Source organism: Antechinus flavipes, chromosome 6 (genome assembly GCF_016432865.1).
Source record: "Antechinus flavipes isolate AdamAnt ecotype Samford, QLD, Australia chromosome 6, AdamAnt_v2, whole genome shotgun sequence".
Taxonomy (NCBI): domain Eukaryota; kingdom Metazoa; phylum Chordata; class Mammalia; order Dasyuromorphia; family Dasyuridae; genus Antechinus; species Antechinus flavipes.
Genome location: NC_067403.1, coordinates 93,528,330 through 93,548,728, shown reverse-complemented (window position 1 = coordinate 93,548,728; position 20,399 = coordinate 93,528,330). Strand labels below are relative to the sequence as shown.

The window sequence follows — 20,399 nt, the reverse complement described above, 5'->3', positions numbered from 1 at the left end:
AGAAACACACTGATTTCACCCATCTCTATATTTTTATCTTTGAAAAAATCAAGTCTTTGTTTTATTATATAGAATTCACTTTCACCCTAAACAGGATAGCTGTAGTAATTTGAAGAAACTATGTATCTCCTTACATCATAATGACTGCAGAAACTTTCTTATCCCCATAGAAAATAATCAAAGTCTGGTCTTCAGATAAAATATTGGCTAATTTAAAATTAAAAACCTAATACTGACTTAGACATGTTGATTCTGGCAGAACATGTTAGCCTTTTCCCCTATCAAAACTTAGAATTTGAAAGTACTTAATATAGTTCTAATTTAAAGTACTAATAAGGAATTCTTTTTTTTTTTCCTTTGGTAACAAATTGTTAATTGAGTGTGGCACTTACAGAGTGTCTATTTGTCAGTTCACTTGGGGGGGGGGGTGATCACTTCTAGGATTCTCATTCCAAGTTACAGGGGTGTAGGCAACTAGCTCCTTAACTTTGAACAGTTAACTACCAAATACTTCTCTTTAAGTTCAAGCATTGTTGATTTAGCAGGTTAGAAAAGCTTGAATATGATTAACATTATTATCAGCTCACTTTTATGAGCTCATTTTACAACGGAAAGGCATTGCACTCACAGCAATCATCTGAAACAAGGAATAAATAAGAACAATGACTTACCGGACTAAGGTGCCCTATAAGTTTAGTAAGTGGGAGAGTGAAGACACCTTATCTTTGATATTTAAGTCTACTTTTCTTTCAGTTATATAATACTGAACACAGGTTATCAGAGGCAAAGAAGGAAAGATCAAACGTCAGAAATGATCAATTATATTCACAGTGTCTTCCCACTTTAAGAGATTTAAATGAAAAAAATTGGGGACATTCACATTCCTCTTACCTCAATATAATTAATAGGTTGAATGGAATGATCACTGAAGTCCTTTATAATTTTTCAACTATGTGATTCTAAAATAATAATTAATAATTATTCACAGTAGGTTTGAGATACATTCTTAGTGGAAATACCTATTGTATAGCTCATATTAAAGTGTGCTGCATTTTCTTTTAAACGTCTGTTCTTTACACAACTATTTAGGCAAAACAGGAAAAATTAATATATTTATACTTTGTAATAGAGTTATCAAAATAAAAGTTTGTGTCTACATAAAAAGAGTAAGGGTCTAATTTATGCTGTTAAATAGAAAAGATTTTAAAGTTAAGACTACTGATGCTTTGGGCTAATGACATTTGAGGGTTCTCTGAATTCAAATTGGCTTTTCACTAAACTCCCAGCTGAATGAGCAAGACCATACTTATCATCCTCAGTGGAAGGTGTCATTGGGTTCTATATGCTTTCCTGACTCAGGCTTTCTGGCAAAAACAAGGATTGATCCTTAAATTCTTTGGAGGAGGGTCATGTTTTATTCTGATACTTTTATTCACTAGTGCATCCCATTCTCTCTGATCTCCTATCCCCAGTAGCATGCCAAAGGAACAATTTCAAGCTCATGAACTGAGATCCAGTGAGTTTGAGAAAAAAAAAGAAAAACACCAAACAAGCAACTTATTTACATTTCTTGTTTGGCCAACAATATGCCTTAATAATATTAAGAAATAGCTAGGGACTGGGACTTTTTTCTTTTCATCTTATATATGGATATAGATACAGACATTGTTTTTTCTTTTTTGGCCAACTTTATGATTACATCAGTTTGAGGAACTCTAATTGTGGAAACTTCCTTCACAAATGCAGATGGGAAATTCCTTTTTAACTTATAATATTAGAAAGTTGCATGAGGCTACACAACCAGTTTATGTCAGATGCTAGTTCACATGAATCCTGGTTCCTGACTCCAAGGCTGGTTCTTAATATCCTATACCATTTTGTCTCTTCTAATAGCTTAACCAAAAAATAACATAAGATTTTGTCTTGAAATGTTCATTCTCTCAGTTGCTTACTGAGAAAAGTTAGTTATTAATTTCTGATTCTCCAAAGTAAAATGAGTACCATTCTAAATGAAATAAGGAATCTTATGAAGTTCTAGGAAGTTTCTATTCCAATGGAGTTTGCTGTTGACTTCAATCCCCAAAAGTCAGTGAAATCTATCAATCAACCAATTATTCAATCAATAAGCATTTATTAAACATGTACTATGTGCCAGGCACTGTGCCAGGTGTTGGGAATACAAAGATAGAAGTCAAACAATTCCTTCTGTCAAGGAGCTTACATTCTAATAAGCAAACAATGAGTACACACAGAAATATATATTGAATAGGTTCAAAATCCAAGGTGTTTTCAGAGAGAGTATATTAATAGCTAGGACGATCAGGAAAAGACTTCTTGAAGAAGGCAGCACTTGAGCTGAGTCTTGATTCCAAAAGGCAGAGGTGAGGAGAGAGTTCATTCCAGGCTTGAAGGACAGTCAGTACAAAGGCACAGAGATGAGAGATGATAGCAGATGGAGTGTCCTGTGTGTGGAACAGCAGGGAGGCCAGTATGTCTGCATCACAAAGTATGAGGCAGGGGATGAAAGGGAAGAAGAACTGGGAAAATAGGAAAGTGCCCAGTTTGGGAAGAACTCTAAATGTCAAACAAAGGAAATTATATTTGATCCTTAAGATAAAAGGGAGTTTGTGGAGTGTGTGTGTGTGTGTGTGTGTGTGTGTGTGTGTGTGTGACATGATCATACTTGAACTTTAGGAAAATTGCTTTGTCAACTGTGTGAAAGATGGGTTGCATTGGGAGTTTAAGATAAGGGAATCTAGAGAAATACATGCTGGGGCTTACAGAAAGGAGGAAACAAGCATTTGTTAAGTATCTATGTGCCAGGCACTATACTAAGCTCTTTATAAATGTTATCTCATTTAATCCTCACAACAACTTTGTGAGATAGGTGCTGTTATTATTATCCTTTTATATTTGAGGAAACTAAAATAGGCAGAAGTGACTTTCTTAGAGTCACACAATCAATACATAGCCGAGGCTGGATGTGAACTCAGATCTTCCTGATTCCAAATTCAGCTATCTATCCACTATACCACCTGGTACAACAAAGCTAAGGAAAAAAAAACAAAAAAACAAAATGAAAAACCTCTCTTCTTCTCTGTCTCTCCCTCTCTCTGTCTGTCTCTGTCTCTCCTTTTCTCCCTCTGTATCCACTTCTCTGTCTGTCTCTGTTCTGTCTCTCTGTCTCTCTCTTCTTCTCTCCCTCTCTCTGTTTTTGTCTCCCTCTCTCCCTCTCTTTGTCTGTCTCTCTCCCTGTATGTGTGTGTGTGGTGTGTGTGTGTGTGTGTGTGTGTGTGTATATAAATATATATATATATAAATATATATATATATACATATATATATATATATATAATTGAGAAAGAGTCCATATTCTTTTTTATTGCTATTATTACTTACATTTACATATTAGATGATAAGAAACTAACCACCTCTCAAAACAATTCATTCATTCCATTTGGGGACATCTGTAATTATTAGCACTTTTTCTTTATGTTAAACTACAATCTGCCTTCTTGGAACTTTCACATTTACTCCTTTTTCTGCCCTTTGCAACTGAATAGAACAAATGTAATCCTTTCCATTGACAACCATTTACAACAAATTGTAAAATGATCTTTTACATTTGAAGACACAATTATGTTCCCCATATTAGTCTTTTATTTCCAGGATAACTAACCTTAATTCTAAAAACTAATCCTCTCAAGACATACCACTGTTCTTCTTGCCCTCCTCTGGATGTACTTCAGTGTATCTATGTTTTTCCTTAAATAGAGCAACAACCATTAGGGGTACAAATAATACAAAGAACTTAACACAAACTCCAAGGTACTCTCACAAAGGTAAAGTATAGTGAAGGACAATTGCTTGTCTTATTCTAAATTCTAGATTTCTCTTAATGCAGACCAGGTTGGATTGGACACTACATCACATATTTGATATTTTTTAGTTTGCAGTCTAATCCATTATCACTTCTAGGTCTTTCCCCCATCATTAGTTCTAATCTAATATAATCACCTTCACTAATACTCTATTTGTGAGGTTGATTTTTTTTTGACACAAATAAGACAGTCTAGATAGGAGAAAGTCTACTGGCTTTGGAACCCGGGTTCATATCCACATCTCTGATTCTTACTATTCTGTGATTTACATAAACTCCCTAGATCTCAGTGTCATCAACTATATAATCAGCATGGTGGTGGTGGTGGTGGTGACTGACATGGCTTCTGAGCTTTCTTCTAGCTCTTGATCTATGATGATTTGATATTTATATTTACCAATTTCTGTCAAATATGATTGGGATCTTTTTGGATACTAATTTTGTCATCTATTGGTTATCTCTCCCAATTTCACTTAATCTACACATTTGAATTATATATTAGGTATACTAAGTAATTGATTTAAAAAACAATTTATTAACACAAGTCCAAGAACCAATTCCGATTGTGTTTCTCAAAAGATTCATCTCCAAGGTAACATCAAATCATTATTAATTTCTCCTTGGGTCTGAATTAGGTTTTGAACTGATTTAACTGTACTCTTACCTAGTTTATATACTCTCATCTCATATATAAAGATAGAATAAGTCATCAAAGTCTTTATAAATATCTAAATGTATCTACAGTATTTCCCTGATCCAGTTTTTAAGATATGGAATGAAATTATTTTGTCATGTCTTGTTCTTAATGAAGCCATCTTGATGTTTTAGAGACTACTGCTTCCATTTCTCATAAACTATTTATTTAATAATACATTATAGAATTTTGCCAAAAAATTTAGGTAAATTAGGACCTTCTAATTCTATGGTACATCTCCTCAAGCTTTCCAAGTCATTCAGCAATCATATCTGTCAATTGTTTCAGTATCCAGATAAACTTATGGAGGGTAACTAGGAATTCTCTTACCATTTCCTTTATTTGAGCTTTGAGCTTCCTATTAATAATTTTTTTGTTGTTGTTCTGTTCTTTGCAGTTAAAAGGCCAATTTCCTTGGAAGAGAAAACAAAAGCAAAATGTCTTCTCACTATTATTTTTTGTCTCACTTCTTACTTAAACTTGAATCACTAAATGGTTGTTGCCTCAGACAAACTGAGACCTGGGAAAGACTGTAGCTTAAAATGAACGTGGTATCCTGCTGCATTTGGGATCATTTCAATTTATGTCTTGGCATTGGACTTGGATGTCCCTGGAGGACTAGAGAGTAAGGCTGATGATTTTGTACAAGTGTGCTCACTTAAATCCAATTTTCTTACAAGTCAAGACATCATCTTTCTGATGTCCTTGGTCTTCTTCAAGAAGGAAGGACAAACAACACTCTCTCCACTAGAACAGAATATCATCCTAAACTCTCCAGTGCAGCTAACCAAATTAAAACATAATTGAGAAATGTTAAGCAAAATAAATAAAAATAATATACCAGATAATGTTAATTTGTGGTTTTCTAAGTAAATACGTGAGATCCATTTTTATTTGAATTTAATACTATTGCGTTAGAGCACCTACCTATCCCATATGTCTGAAGTTCCCCCTCACTATTATATTATACTTCCATAAGAGGTTTAGGTTGTAGTTCTTGAATTCCTCCTCTATTTTTTCCATTTATCCAAGTAACCTTTAGTATATCTCTGTAATAATACCATTTTTGTTTCTACTTCCAAGGAACCTCACCCAAATTTTATGCTATCCCTAAAGTCATTCTCTATATCATAAAATATCATTTCATACTCTTCCAAAGTCATATTTTTCCAGAATCCTATTTCAATCATGAATTCCATTCCATCAAGTCTCAGAAATACCCATTAAGTCAAGTTTACCTCCTTACAGATGGTTCAAAATTATTTAGAGAAGTCAGGTGTATTCTTGCTATTCTATCATTTATTTCATGTTTCAGTTCCTTGAAATAAATATATTCTCTTTTAGGAATACAAATAAAGATCAGGAACCCCTATTAAAATTTCAGGGCTAACATATCTTAACATATATAGGACTGCTTGCCATCTGGGGGGGGGTGGAGGGAGGGAGGGGAAAAATCAGAACAGAAGCGAGTGCAAGGGATAATGTTGTAAAAAAAAAATGACCTTGGCATGGATTCTGTCAATATAAAGTCATTATAAAATGAAATAAAATATTTTAAAAAAAGATTTCAGGGCTAACCTCTTAGTGGAGGGTCATTGCATTTTCAGTTACATTTGCATTTTAGTTTTTGGAGACGGAAAATACCTTTTCATTGGAGGTGGTAAAAAAAGAAAAAAAGAGTCTCTTTTTGGCTCTCATGGTTGAAAGTTTAAATGTAGCCCCACATGGAAGCTCTCTCTTTTTCACCTTCACCACTCTGACTCAACCCTGAAAATGACATAATCCAATCCTTCATGTTATTTCATTTCTTTCATAAGGAAATGCAATTTTGTTATCCTATAAATGTTATTGAAGTTTACCGGTATATAATTTCCTAACCTAGATGAGAAATTCATCAAGGGTAAGAAGCTTGTCTTCAATCTTTTTATGTTTTTTCTACAGTGTCTTTATACTCTTTTTCTATAAAACAACCAAAAGAAGTTGTTGCTTTCCTGAAAATGATGAGTATCCATCCACCTATTCATTAATCAAACCTTTTAATTGATGAAATTATAGAAATTATCAAATATGAGGGTGGGGGAAAGATACAAAAGATAGAAACCTAGATGAGTGGAAAGATGATAGTATCTTCAACAAAAATGAGGATGATTGGAGTAAGGGTGGATAGAAAATGATGCAGTAAAAAAAAAAAACGGTGCTTATGGCAGATACCCTCTTTTCTTAGTAAAATAGGAAGCAAATTCTTCAGATGAGTGGTAGTGGGGAGAAGGTGACATAACAAGTTTGAAGCCACTGTGGAGAATGTGTGAGAGAGTCAATCCTTTTACTAAAGAATTGCCATGTTCAAAAAAGACCCAGTTTATATTTGATAACTGAAATAAATAATAGATACACTCATGGATGGGTGACTTTTCCCAGTCTCATGAGGCAGCATGTGAAAGCAGAAACTGGGGTAAGTAACCCAGAGTTGAGGTTCATCAAGGCATCGATGGAAGCCTTGGTGATTGAACAATAGAGCAAGGGATGATATTTCTCTGCATCAGATAATTTGAACTCATTGAAGGCAACTGGGTGATTCTTGACTCTCCTTACATATTCCCTATTAGCCAATTTTTGTTCTTTCCAAGCTAGAGAACACTGTCCTTTGTAGAGGAAAATAAGATAAAAATAAAAACTAAGTAATTCTGTCTTCTCTTCAGCATTTTATCATCATTCTATCTACCTCTGGCAAATCCTTTCTCCGCATGAAACCTTCTTTTTTATCTCCAGAACGACTAACGATAACAACAACAAAACCTTTTGTCATCTAATTTGCTTGCCTCAGTTCGATTAGAAATTTCATGCTCTTGACACTACTCTTAATCAGAGTTTGCTATTCTTTTGTATTAATTCTTCAGTACTTGCCCTTGAATTCATCTTTCAGGTTGATTTTAAAGTGGTTTTATTATTTCTTTTTGTTTAATCTCTTAGTACATTCTGCTTTCAAAATAACATCTCCCTTGATTCATTTAATAATGTATTAGTTGAGGAAAGATTTGAAATTTCAATGCAACAAGCATTTTCTAAGTACTTGCTATGTGTAAGACATTATATTATGTACTGATACTACAAAGATAAAATTATGTATTGTTCTTGTCTTCAAGGAACTTATATACTACTGGAATGATATACATCAGTCAAAGATATATAAAAGAAAGTACTAGTCAATGGTCAATACCAATAGACTTATCAAATCAAATTTGTTTACACTTTATGCGTATTTGTTTAACCTTCCATTCTTGAAGTTAATAGATTGGCTTCTGCCTTTCATCAGTTAGCTTGTAATAATCAAACTAACATAATTAAAGAAACAGAGTTGAGGTCAACAATACTTGTTTATTGATTCATAAAAGTATACTTGTTGAGTTTTGATGGCCTTTGTAAAAGATAAAACTTGTGAAATTCAAACACACTTTCACTTATTACAGGCAGAAACATTTAATTTCAAGGATTCATCTGTCATCTCCATGTAAGTAACTACTAACTCCCTACCTGCAGCTTTAATTCAGACAACATATTTAGCATGAACTCTGAAAGAAATGGTGCTATGTGGTGAGAGAGACACAAATAAATTGAGGCAAGATGACAGTTTGTTCCCTCATAGAATTATCATCTTATAGAAGAATAAGACCCATGGTTAACAAAGGCATAGTTGGAAAAGAACTAGTGGAGAAGGAGAAATTGAAGATACATGAAAAAGATGTTTATTGGAGGGAGATGCTAGAGAAGGCAAGAGCAAAACTCATCAATGATACAAGGAAATAGATTAACCTTAGTGATTTGGAAAGATAGCACTTCTTTGTTAAACATCTCTGATAAACTTTAGGTTGCTGAGGTATTCACTGCCACCATATTCAATAAGCTTCAACTATCTAGGCTCTTTAGAGTCAGCAGCTGCTCTCTTCTACCAATGATTTAGTTACAATGGCTAGAACATATAATCCTGGTTGAGAGAGCTATATCTTTTTTTAACATCTAACTGTTTTATACATATATATATATATACACATATGTATATATGTATATATATATATATGTGTGTGTATATATATATATATATATATATATATATATATATATATATATATATATATATATATATAACATATAACTGACTGGGTTAGCTCAGTCAGGCAGCAGTCAACCAAAGCTAGCTAGCACAATGAAACAGTATAAATGAATTTGGATGAAGCAGTCATGGTCCCCATCTTTATCTCCATAATGTTTACTGATCAGCAACAAAACCTATTGCTTTGAACAACACATTGCTCCTCTGTCGCTTCCCATTGCATAGCATTTGTTCCGTTGTTTCTCTACAATAAATAGAATAGGGATATTTATTTTTCTGCAACTAGAAGAAAGCTGGTGTTGTCAACAGAGAGAAATTTTAAGAAATAGAAGAGAGGAATTAAGAATATTCCCATCCCAATTTATATTTATATTTAGAGACAAAAAGAATGCTTAGGTCAAGTATCCCAAGCCCGCATTTTACTGAATTGCCTAACTTCATGCAAAAGAACATATACCACAGCTTGATTTCAACCCAAGCCCTCTGACTCTAAATATAATGCATTTTCTTCTGAGTGAAATAGGAAATAGTCATAGTATAGTTAGGGGGTTGAAGATACAAGAAAAAGATTGGAGTCATTGCCACAAAGCATCAGTCATAAAGAGCCAATAAGGTTATAATAGAAAGATTGCCTTGCTGCAGTAAAGGCCCAACAGAAATTATATACTAGAAATTTGTATTGATTGAAATCAGCATCCATTTCCTGATTTTCTCCAGTGACATTCAATGGTCCTATGGGAGCCAAGAAATCAGATCCTGGGGGTCATCCAGGAATGGAAATTAGCAGATTGGGAACAGAGAAAAGTTTAAGAAACAGGATATTCTAGGGCAGATATTCTGAAATATTTACTATCACAGATTCCTTTGGGTAATCCAATGAAGCCTATAGACACATTCTCAGAATAGAAAAATGTTTCTAAATACACAAATGAAATACAGGGGTTACAAAGAAAACTAATTATAATGAAATGACATTATCATAAAAAATAAATTCATAAATCTTGGTATTTTTTTAATCTACTCTAATTTAATTTAATCTAATCACAGGTATTGGCTAGTAAAACATTATAGTTATAGCTCATGGAATCAAGTCTAGACATAAAGGCTGGAGAAGTTAGAGTTGAAGAGATGAATAGGAAAAATAAAAATGGGTCAAGATACCAGAGGCTTTTCCTCTGTCCCAGTAGCTAGTTTGTTTTATTGTCTGTCTATGAAGGTTAATTTTTCCTAAAGAATAGTCTAAGCACATTCTTTCTCTTAAAAAAAAATCTCCAATGGTTTCTCATTCATGATGAAATTAAGTCTAAACACCTTATTTTGGTAAGTAATATGCTAGATATATAGTATGATCCCAATTTACTTTTCTAATTTGTCACATTTCTTTCCTTTACCCATGCTATGTTCAATCAGAAATGTATAATTTAACATTTCTCAAATTTTTTCCTTGTTTTCCCACTTTACTGCTTTTTGCTTATAACATTCTCAAGACTTATCTCCCACTTTCCATCCACCATCCAGTCTCTACCTTTTGAATTTCTGCCAATATTTGAAAGTCCCAAACAGCTCCTACCTTTTCAATGAAGGCTTCTCTGATCCACCAGGTTAGATGTGATCTTTCCCTCCTTTATAATTATATTCTACCTTGTGTTATGTTACTCATGCAGAGTCATCTAGCAGAATGTAAGATGATGAAGGGCTGGGAATGTACTCCAGAGGATCTAGGACAGTGAATTGCATTTAGGAGAAACTTGCTCAAAAGATCCTAATGAAATTAACTAATTCTTGGATGGCTGTGTGGTCAACTAACCAATCCTACAGGGCACGACAGAGCCCCAAATTTGCTTCTTATGCAATTTGTTCACAGTTTTTGTTCAATAAGAACTTCTCATCTGAAAAAGCAATGTTCAAAATCCCTGAAATGGAAATTAAAATAACTCTGCAGTATATCTTTACATACATAAATTAGAAAATATGCTAAAACATGGAGAATCTCATTGATATATGGAAGCTATGAGAAGACAGACAAACCAGCTTACTACTTGTGGAGTCATGAATTGATTGAACAATTCTTGAAAGCAAATTGGGAATCACATGAAAATTATGTTTTGGATTGCTGAATTATACATTTTGGATAGTATCATGCAATTGTGAAATTTATATAATCACTGTCAAAGGCAAAGGGTACTTTGGAATAAGAATTACTATGTGGAATTGCTAAATTGTTCTTAACTTTTGGCTCAGAGTTCACCCTAGATAATCAGACTCCTAAGGAAGCTGTTGACAGCAAGAAAGTATGCATAAAAAAACCGTTGATAGCAGACAATGTATGACAAAAAAAAAGTTAGACACAATATATGTGCCCAAAGATTGAAGATGGATTGAAAAAAATATGCTGAAAAGATGACAAATAAAAAGAATTCAGAGAAGATGGGAAGATTGTATGAAGCAATTCAGAATGAAGAAAACAAAAGCAAAAGAATAATATACAAAATGACTGCAACAATATAAATAAAATCATGCATAAGAGGCAACAACACAAACACAAAATTCAGTATTAGTACCACACTGTCAGAGTTTAAAAATCAAGCTAATCATTTTTCAGAAACATATTAGGGGTAAGGAATATATAGGTATTTTTCAGGAAGTATTTGTTGTGTCAAAATAAAATTTATGAATACAGTTTAATAAAATAAAGAAGAGCTTCCATTTCCCTCCCAGAGCATCTTCCAACCAACAAATAAATTTTCCTGTTCCTATTGGTCTATAGATGTTTTTGTAGTTTAGGAAACATTTATTTTAAATTGTGCTTCCATTTGAGATAGCAGAAGAAATGGGGTAGATAAAAGCGATATGTGGGGCATAATCCAGATGTTTTCTGGGAAAGGCAATGATGGGGTTGGAATTTTATAAGGATTAGAGTTAATGGTGTCCAATTAGGATAAACTGTAGAAATGGTCACTCTTTCTTCTCTGCTAATTGTTTTATAGACTAGTCACCCACATTGCCCAACAAGAAGCTATTCCTAAGAAATTGAGTGTGATTCAAAAGAAGCACAACAGACTATTAAAAGCAGAATATATGATAATGATATGATATGATAAGAGTATTGTATTTCAAATCATAAGATCTGGGTTTTTACTGTGGCTTTAACACTTAACTAGCTATTGGATTCTTTAAGTCTTCCTGCCTTCCCTAATCCTTTCTTTTTTTTTTTTTTTTTTACAAACTGGGATGAATAATATTTGAACTATCCATTTCACAAAGCTATTATGAAGAAAATACTTTACAAACCTTAATGCACTTTATATAAATGTGAGTAATCATTAGCATCATTGCTAGCACCATTCCTGGCTAGCCCTCATATATCTACCTCAATGTTTTACTTACACTTTGCTCCAAGCTATTGGTTTCTCCCTGATTTTCTGTTTGGATCAACTCCAAACAAAATTACCAAAAGGAACAGGATATCATTTTTCATTGACCTCTGTTCTTGTTGTCATTCCTTCTGAAAATCTTAAGTGGATTTTGACTGGCAGCTAGGTCATTTATTATCTATAAAATGTGATTAATAATAAATTGGTCTAATCTGACTCCCTCAATGAGCTTTTAAATCATCATCATTCATTCAATTATCTTGGAGCTAAATCTCAAAGGAGGTGTTTATTCCTCTATCAACCTGGAGTCAAATATATTTGCGTGTGTTGCTTGTGATGTTGATTCAAATCAAGCTCCCAGGGATAACAGAGAAAGTGAATAGATCACAGAACTTTGAATTACTGCTGGAATGGTACATGGATTTACAATTTTATTACCATCTTTTTGTTCAGAGTATTCTCCTCTGTGCAAAATATGGGTTCTGCATCATTTATTTTCCTCTTCACTGTCATAGGTGTAGGCATGTTGGTGACATAGGGGGATTCCTGATTTCAGTTATGACCTGAATTTTCAAATCATAGTCATAAGAAACTCTTGCAGACACTGAAGACCTGCTTTTATGTAGAGAAGGCTCTTTCATCAAAGGCTATTCCAGTAAATCACAAGTTTTGAACATTTCTGCTAAATTGAAGGATTGATTTACTTTTTGTTTTGGTTGGTTTTATTTTGTTTTATTGTTGTTTGTCACAAGTCATGAAGACCATTCACTAAGGAAAAGAGGAAATTGCAATTGATCTCCATTGCTGGAGGGAGGACTCTCCAAGATGAAATAAAGATTTTTTTGGAATTATCAAGCCAGAAGAATCAGGTTAAGATGAATTGAATTTTTATTTAATCAGTATTTATTTGAGCATAAATTATACTCTCACAACTTCCCTTGTTCATATTCTATTATTAATATTTTTATGTATGAAGTCTTCCTTTCCTAGATTCCTCTCCTCTTCTCAATGTCTTAGGTATTGAAGAGAAGCCTATCACTTGACTTAACCTAATTCTCTCATGTACTATTTCATGGAAAGGATTTGAGAATAATAATATATTTCAATGGCTTATTATCAAATTCTTAAAAAAAAACCCAAATCATGAAAAGCATGACAACATATTGGCCATAAAACTAGGGAGTACATAGTATCAATATTAAAAGGTATTGACACTTTAAATGAGAACTATATCAACAAACATACTGAAAAATAGATTTATTAAAACAATATAAATTGAAATCCTGTCTTTATCTAATTCAGTACTTCATGGGTATCCTAATAGCATTCTACACCCTTTTTCAGAAGGAGAACAGAAAAATAGAAATATCTGTTTTTGATGTCTTGAGATTTCTCTTTTTTTGTAAAAAGATAGACTTACCTTTTTCTTCTTAATGCCCTATTTTAAAGTTACCAAATAAAACTAAAAGCATCATTCTCCTGGCCAATGGAAACCTTGAACCCTGAGGCCATCTGTCATTGTGTATGCTCTCAGAACTATAAGCAAATCAAGTAAAGCTTTCTAGTGCTTTAAGACATGCTTTGAGGTAGCTTGGTGACTTATTAGACAAAGTCAGGAACATAAAAACTGAGAACCGACCTTAGAGACTTATTGGTAAGACTCTGGGTAAATTACATAACCTCTTTGAGTTTCAATTTTCACATGTATAAATGTAGGATAATAATACTATGTTCCTCTAGAGTGATTGTGACAGTGAAATAAATTAATATGTGTAAATGACTAAAAGTGCTATAAGATACTATTATTGTTATTAATATCATTGAGGATTTCCTGATTGTTTCCAATTCTTTCCCAGCCAGTTAATTTTCTTTCCCTTGATGTTGCTTTGTACTATTTTTTATACAATTATACAAGTATTCATTGACTTATCTGTGTATCCCCTAAGGGAAGATACTGTTTTGTTTTGGGCTTCATTCATCTCCAGTGCCTAATGTGGTATCAATATGCAGTAGGTACTTAATAAATATTTGCTAAATTGACTTGAACAAATTCATACAGCATATGGAAGCACATAATTTTTCCATCATCAAAGAAATATTTCCTTTGAAATTTGGTGTCCAAAGGAAAAATTTCAAAATTGCTGGGGCAATTACTAGATCACAGTAGTTTTGCTACCTGTATTACCCTGGGCAATCATTTAATGTTTATGGGCTTGGGACCTCTAAAATTCCTTTCAGGCTTAACTCTACAAACTATGTGTAAGCCTAGAAGCACATTAAAAATAATTTTTCTGTTCTTATATCTGCTAAAAAAAAAAAAAAAAAGCTGCCTTGAGAATCAGATGGCCTGAATTCAATTTCTAACTTTGACATTTAGTATCTGTATGATCTTAGGCAATCCAGTTTACTTCTCCAGGCCCCAGTTTCTTCATCTGTAAAATGGAAAGTTGAACTAGCTAGTTTTTAAGAGTCCCCCCCCCCCCAACTCAAAGTTATGATGCTAAACTCTCTTTAAAACAAGACAAAAAAATCTAGGCAACTATTTGGCTAACTTTTCATTTGACTTATCTATTTCTCCTTAAAACAAAACAAAACAAAACCACAATCTTGATCATTTAGCCTCTTTTTTCTTTTCCTAGGTGAATTCTTCTGTCAACACCTAAAGTCCAAAGAATTTGTTTCCCTAACGAGAAAATTCCCACTGCTCTATAGGAGTGAACAAAATGATTATCTGAATCATGACAATGAATTTTTCCCTCCTAGAACTTACATATGAAATGGAAAGAGAGGTCACTGACAACACGGAAAAGAAGAAACCTTTTTCTTTCTTTCTTTCTTTTTTCTTTTTTTTTTTTTTGGAAGTCCAAGCAATTATTGATGGCATGCAAAGTGAAATTTAGCAGAGGATTCCTGTTTTGAGAAAGAAGAGAGTTGAAATCCATTTGTCTGAGAAAGTCAGATTTGTTTCTACAGAAATTTTCAGTTCAGTCTGGGCTACAAGGAATAATCATTTGTGGTTAGGTATTCTCATCAGGTATACTTACGCATTTGGTTTAAAAATGGACCAGAGCTCCAAGAAGCATAACCAAAGCTGTGTGAACAATTTCACACTTCATGAAAGAGCAGAAAAAACAATAATATATCTGAAATAGATTTTTTTCAAAGAGGGGGAGAGGGAAAAAGACTGACCATGGCATTTTTCAAAATTTTTGGTAAACAATGAAGTAGAATTTTTATTTATTTTGAATTGTGGGTGAGGAGGAGGGAAGAAGAGAAATACCGTAAAATCCATGGCAGGCCTAGAAAGTAAAAGTTCTCCAAAGATCCTTCTTCATAGGTTCCTGTGTTCAGGAGTTGGACCACCTCCACAAATCGGGCCAGCAAATCCCATTGTTGATAAACTATTAGACAAAGTTCCAGGCGTGATCAAATTGACAAAGATGATAAAAGACAGAAAAAGTCAATGTTGGAAGAGCTGTAAGAAGATAGGCACACTAATACACTATTGGTGGGGCTACAGATTGGTCCAACTATTCTAGAAAATAATTTGAGAAAAGCCATTAAACAGTCATACCCTTTGACTCAGTGATCATACTACTGGGCATGTAACCTACGGAGGCCAAAGGCAGAAGAAAAGAATCACACATATCAAATTTTTCCTAGCAGCACTTTTTGTGGTAGTAAAAAACTAGAAATATGGTGCTTTTAGATTAGGGGAATAGCTGAATAAATTGTGACATATGAATTAATAGAATATTATTAGAAATGACAAATATGAATTGTTCAAAGGAAAGCATATATGAACTGATACAAAGCAAAGAAAGTAGAATCAGGAGAATATTATACATACACTGAGACTATATGATTACACAAATAATAAGTAATATTAAAATGCATTTGAATTTAGCTTAAATGGGTTGTCATTCTTGGTCCCAGAGAAAACAGAAGATGAAATGTGCTTTCCTTGACCTTGGTAGAGAGTTATAAGATTGTTGGTAAGAAATGTTGCATCTAATATAAGATACAGTTGTTTGGTTGTGGTTAGATGTCTTGCTTTCTAACTAGTAAGTATTCTATTAGGGAATGTACATTGCAAGATGACTTTTATGAAAAAAAATCACACTTAAATTTCAGAAATATTACATTTGTCTCTGATTTTCCACTCTGTATTAAGAAATACCTACTCAAAGTAGGAAAAATAAAGTGAACTCAACTTACAGACTACTATGCAAATTGGGAAATAGTGTGATATTTGAGCATTAGAGTTGAGAGTCAGAGGATCTGTATTCAAATTCCATATTTGCCATTTAGTAATGGTGTGATCTGAACAAATTATTTCTAAGGATCTTGGTCTATTTATAAAATGAAAGTGTAAAATGGAACTGTAAAATGCCCTAACTTCTAACATCCTATCATTCCTTCCATAGACACTCTGGCAGTAAGTACTGCCCTCCATACTTACTTCCCCGATCTTGGTGTGAGGTAGTCTTTCTCCATGCATCAATCAGGTTTTTATGCAGGTTCAGGCTTCTTTCTGGCCATGATCAACACATGTGTGCCCAGAGATAAAATAATCACCAAACAGTCTCAACTCAAGGATTAGAGTTCACCAACCTCATTTACTACCACTCTTCTTGCTGATATCTCAGAAAGTGGACATTGTCCCTAAGGTTCCTGTCTTCTCTTTCCTGAACTTCATGCTTGTCTACTTTCTCAGCTTAATACAATTTGCCTTCTTTAACTAGATTTCCATTTCTCACTCTTCTTCGTTAGCCCAATCCCATTACTGTCCATGTGCCAGTGTGACTTTCACTCAGCTGGCCATAAAGTGATAGATCCTAGAATGTAAAATACATGGTTGAAGAGGGGAGAGGGAAGAATAAAGAGAAAAGTAAATCTGTAGTAAAACTATAATGACTCAGAGCTTTACTGATACTCCTGTTTCTCATCTATAACATATATAGCTCCTTCATGTTGAATAATTTTTATAACTTCAAAAGGATAGACTGATTTTCTACTTTCAGATTTTGTGCAGAGGGCACAGGCTATTACCACAGAATTCTTCTCTCTAGTAGATATATATTTTCAAATGAAAAAGATCACAGAATTTTAGAGTTAGAACAGATCTAAGAAATCATTTTGTCTGACCCATTTGCTCCACAGATGAGGAAACTAATCTAAACAAGATAACAGGTAAAGACCTCTGTGTAGTTAGCAATAGATGACTGGTCCAAAGTTAGATTGTTCCCCAATGTAGAATCTCACATCCCACAATCTTCCTATTACACCACTACACGAGATTCCCATGGAATGGAATCACATTTTATATTCTCCTCTTCATATTAAGGAGAGAACCTTAGTTAAGGTTGATTTTGAGAATAATCAGAAAGTAGAAAAAGATGGAATAAAGTTCTTCTGAAGTATACTAAAACAAGAATTTTGGGAAGGAATCATTGGCCTCCATCCCAGAGGAAAAGACTTTTTAAATGTATAGATTTTATAGATTGCCTTCAAAATAAACACTTGCAAGTTCTAATATCAATCTTTCAGTATTTCATATTAAGTTATAAACTCTTTGAGGGTAAAAAATAGTCTGATTTAGCGTTTGTGTCCATGTTTCCTAGAATAGTGCCTTTCAACCATACTTTTAACACCTTTAAGAAGTCAGTATTTTCATTTGGATGGGCTATCATTACTTTCATAGCAAAGTTTCTTGGCCAGTTAGTAAACAGGCTGTGAGTCACTGTGACAAAAGTTGTAAATCCTTGGATAGGCAGTTATCTGGAGATGAGCCTCTACAAACTAAAAGGTCTTTTAATGGACAGTAGTTTGTTTCCTGCTTTACTCCCAAGACTTTTCAGCTTGTCAGAAACAGCAAAGTTTGCATTCAACTGCCTAATCCAAGAGCTGCTCCATATCACAGTGAAGCATTAGAACAGAAATTTAATGAAGATCTTACACAAAGGAGATTAAGAGAAGTCCTTGTTATATTAGTATAATTGATACTGAGAAAAAAACACTTAAGTGAATCAACTTAAAATGGAGAACAATATTTCATAGTAATAAATTTATAGAAGGGTTAATTAGGACTTTATATTAAAAAAGCAAAATTTATGTAAATACCAATCTTCTATTTAACAAAATTGACTTTACAGTTGCAATTATGTACCAATTCTTAAGATGAACAAAGAACACAAGTGTTTATTTGGGGGGAATGATTTTTTCCAAAGAAATGATATGATAGCATGGTAAGATATTCTTCATTTCACATTTGACATCAGAAAGAGGCTCATTGTTGTAAAAATATTCAAAAGCTTTATCAATTTTCCCAGGGGCCTCTTTAAAAACCTTTAATATTAAAACCATTCTCTTTTGAAGTGCTTAACAACAATCAGTAAGAAATTAATGGGCAGGGATAGATGCTAGTATTAAATAGGGAAGGATGTTTGAATGGGGAATTTGATAATTCATTTATTAATTTGTGTATGTGTATGTGTATGTGCGTAATGACATTTGTTTACCAACGTCGAATACAATTTGATTGTATGATTCTGTTCAAATCACTTAAATCCTCAGTGTTCCATGCAATTTTCTCTAAAATTAGAAGTTTCAGAGAAGTTTCCTAACTTCATTGGTAGGGAGAGTTTCATTACATGAAATTAGCTACACCAATTAAATCAAAAGTCTGGACCAAACAAAAATCTCAGAACTATGGTGATTCAGATCATGAATTCTCATGCCCATATATATGACAAACATTCAAGTCAATTACAGAACTATATATATATATATATATATGGGTATGTGTGTATACAAATATATGTGTGTGTGCATATATATATTCTTGTCATATTTCTTGACCTCTAAACAATACTATATATGAAATTAGGATGGAGGTATCTTTTAGTTTGAATGCTGTGGGGATCTTTGAGTTATGCTAGCAGCAATTGTTCAATAAACTTTTATTTAAAATTTTCACCATGACCCTAGGGGTATATGGTCTATGCTCTATGCACACTATGATTCTAAAGGGGCTTGTATCTTGTTTATATAGAATGAATGGGCACATTATTCTTTTGAAATTTTCAATTAATTCATTGAGAAGTTAACTAAACATTTATCAATTACCTCCTAAATCTTCATGATAAATTTTTGTTTTGTTAGTAGACAGTGATTTGTTAAAGCTTTACTTAATGCCTATTTCAGGACCTAAAATTAAAGCATTATCTGGAAGTGTCGGCTCATTTTCCATATCAGCAAAAGAAAAATGCACCAGTGAATTACTAAGTGATCATAGCATAACAAACCGCTTCTCCCTTTTCCTTTTTATGCCATGAGGCCATCCTAAAATGTAAACATGTATGTAATTGGCCTGTGGTATAATTTGATTTTACTGCTATCACTTCCTTTGCCTCTATCGAATCCAATCCAACAAGCACTTAGCAAATACATGCTATGTGTGAGATCAAGGGCAGCTTGGTGTAGTTGATAAAGGGCAGGCTTCTGAGTCAGGACCATTTATGCTCAAGCCCTATCTCTAAAACTATATGCTTTGTGATCCTGAAAAAGTCACTTAAGTTCTTATTACATCCAAAAAACTCTCAAATACAGAACAGCTGAGAATCAACAATAGTAGAGGGAATTTTCTCAATAAGAATGTCTTATACGGATCAAATCCGAGTCCAAATTCCCTCAGCAGTAATAGGCAAAGCATTTGGCTAGATGCTAGGAAAAAAAAAAAAGAGAGAAGGAAAAAAACTCCCTGACCTAAAGACCTTACATTCTATTGGAAGAGCTTGTATTTTAGTGGCCATGTATTATAATTTAGAACTTGCTGTGGTTTAAAAGTGACAACCACTTTCTAAAGTTTTTAGTTTTGTTCAACTTTCCTTGAAGTTAGTAAGCATATGTAAAAAAAATGAAAAGTGGACTTTTCACAGGTGATATTTCTATTTTCTTTTTCTACTTGTCAATGGTATACTTTTTATTCATAATCATTAGCTTTAAAATTATCAAATAATTGGTCATTAATTCCTTACTCTTCCATTATATTGTCAATTGTGCTCATTCTGCAACTAATAAACAAGTTTTTTTTTTTTCAGCTTCCAATAAAGCATGACACACAGGATCACAGACCTTTGAAGTAACCCAGTCCTATTCTCTTGGTTTATTTATTGTCTAACTACCTTTTGAATTGGCCCTATCAGAAAAGATGGGAACCAAATTGAAAACATCTCATATCCACAAGAGGATCTATCTACTGAGGAATTATTTTGCAATCATAGGTTAGGATAGTTGGCTCCTGTAGTCCCTTATAACTCTGAATTCTGTGACTCTTCAAAT

The 20,399-nt window shown here is 33.4% G+C and overlaps 1 protein-coding gene across 11 annotated transcripts in view; it reads right to left on the bottom strand.

Moving 5' to 3' along the window:
• Positions 1–20,399, bottom strand: part of NPY5R (neuropeptide Y receptor Y5) — a 164,598-nt gene that overhangs the window by 29,277 nt on the left and 114,922 nt on the right. Inside the window, exon 6 of one of the 11 annotated variants that reach the window (XR_007948170.1) lies at positions 2,119–2,494. The exons of 7 other annotated variants lie outside the window; for them this stretch is intronic. The gene's annotated coding sequence lies outside the window, so the exon portion shown is untranslated. 3 more of the 11 variants (XR_007948168.1, XR_007948172.1, XR_007948174.1) reach the window with 3 other exon arrangements.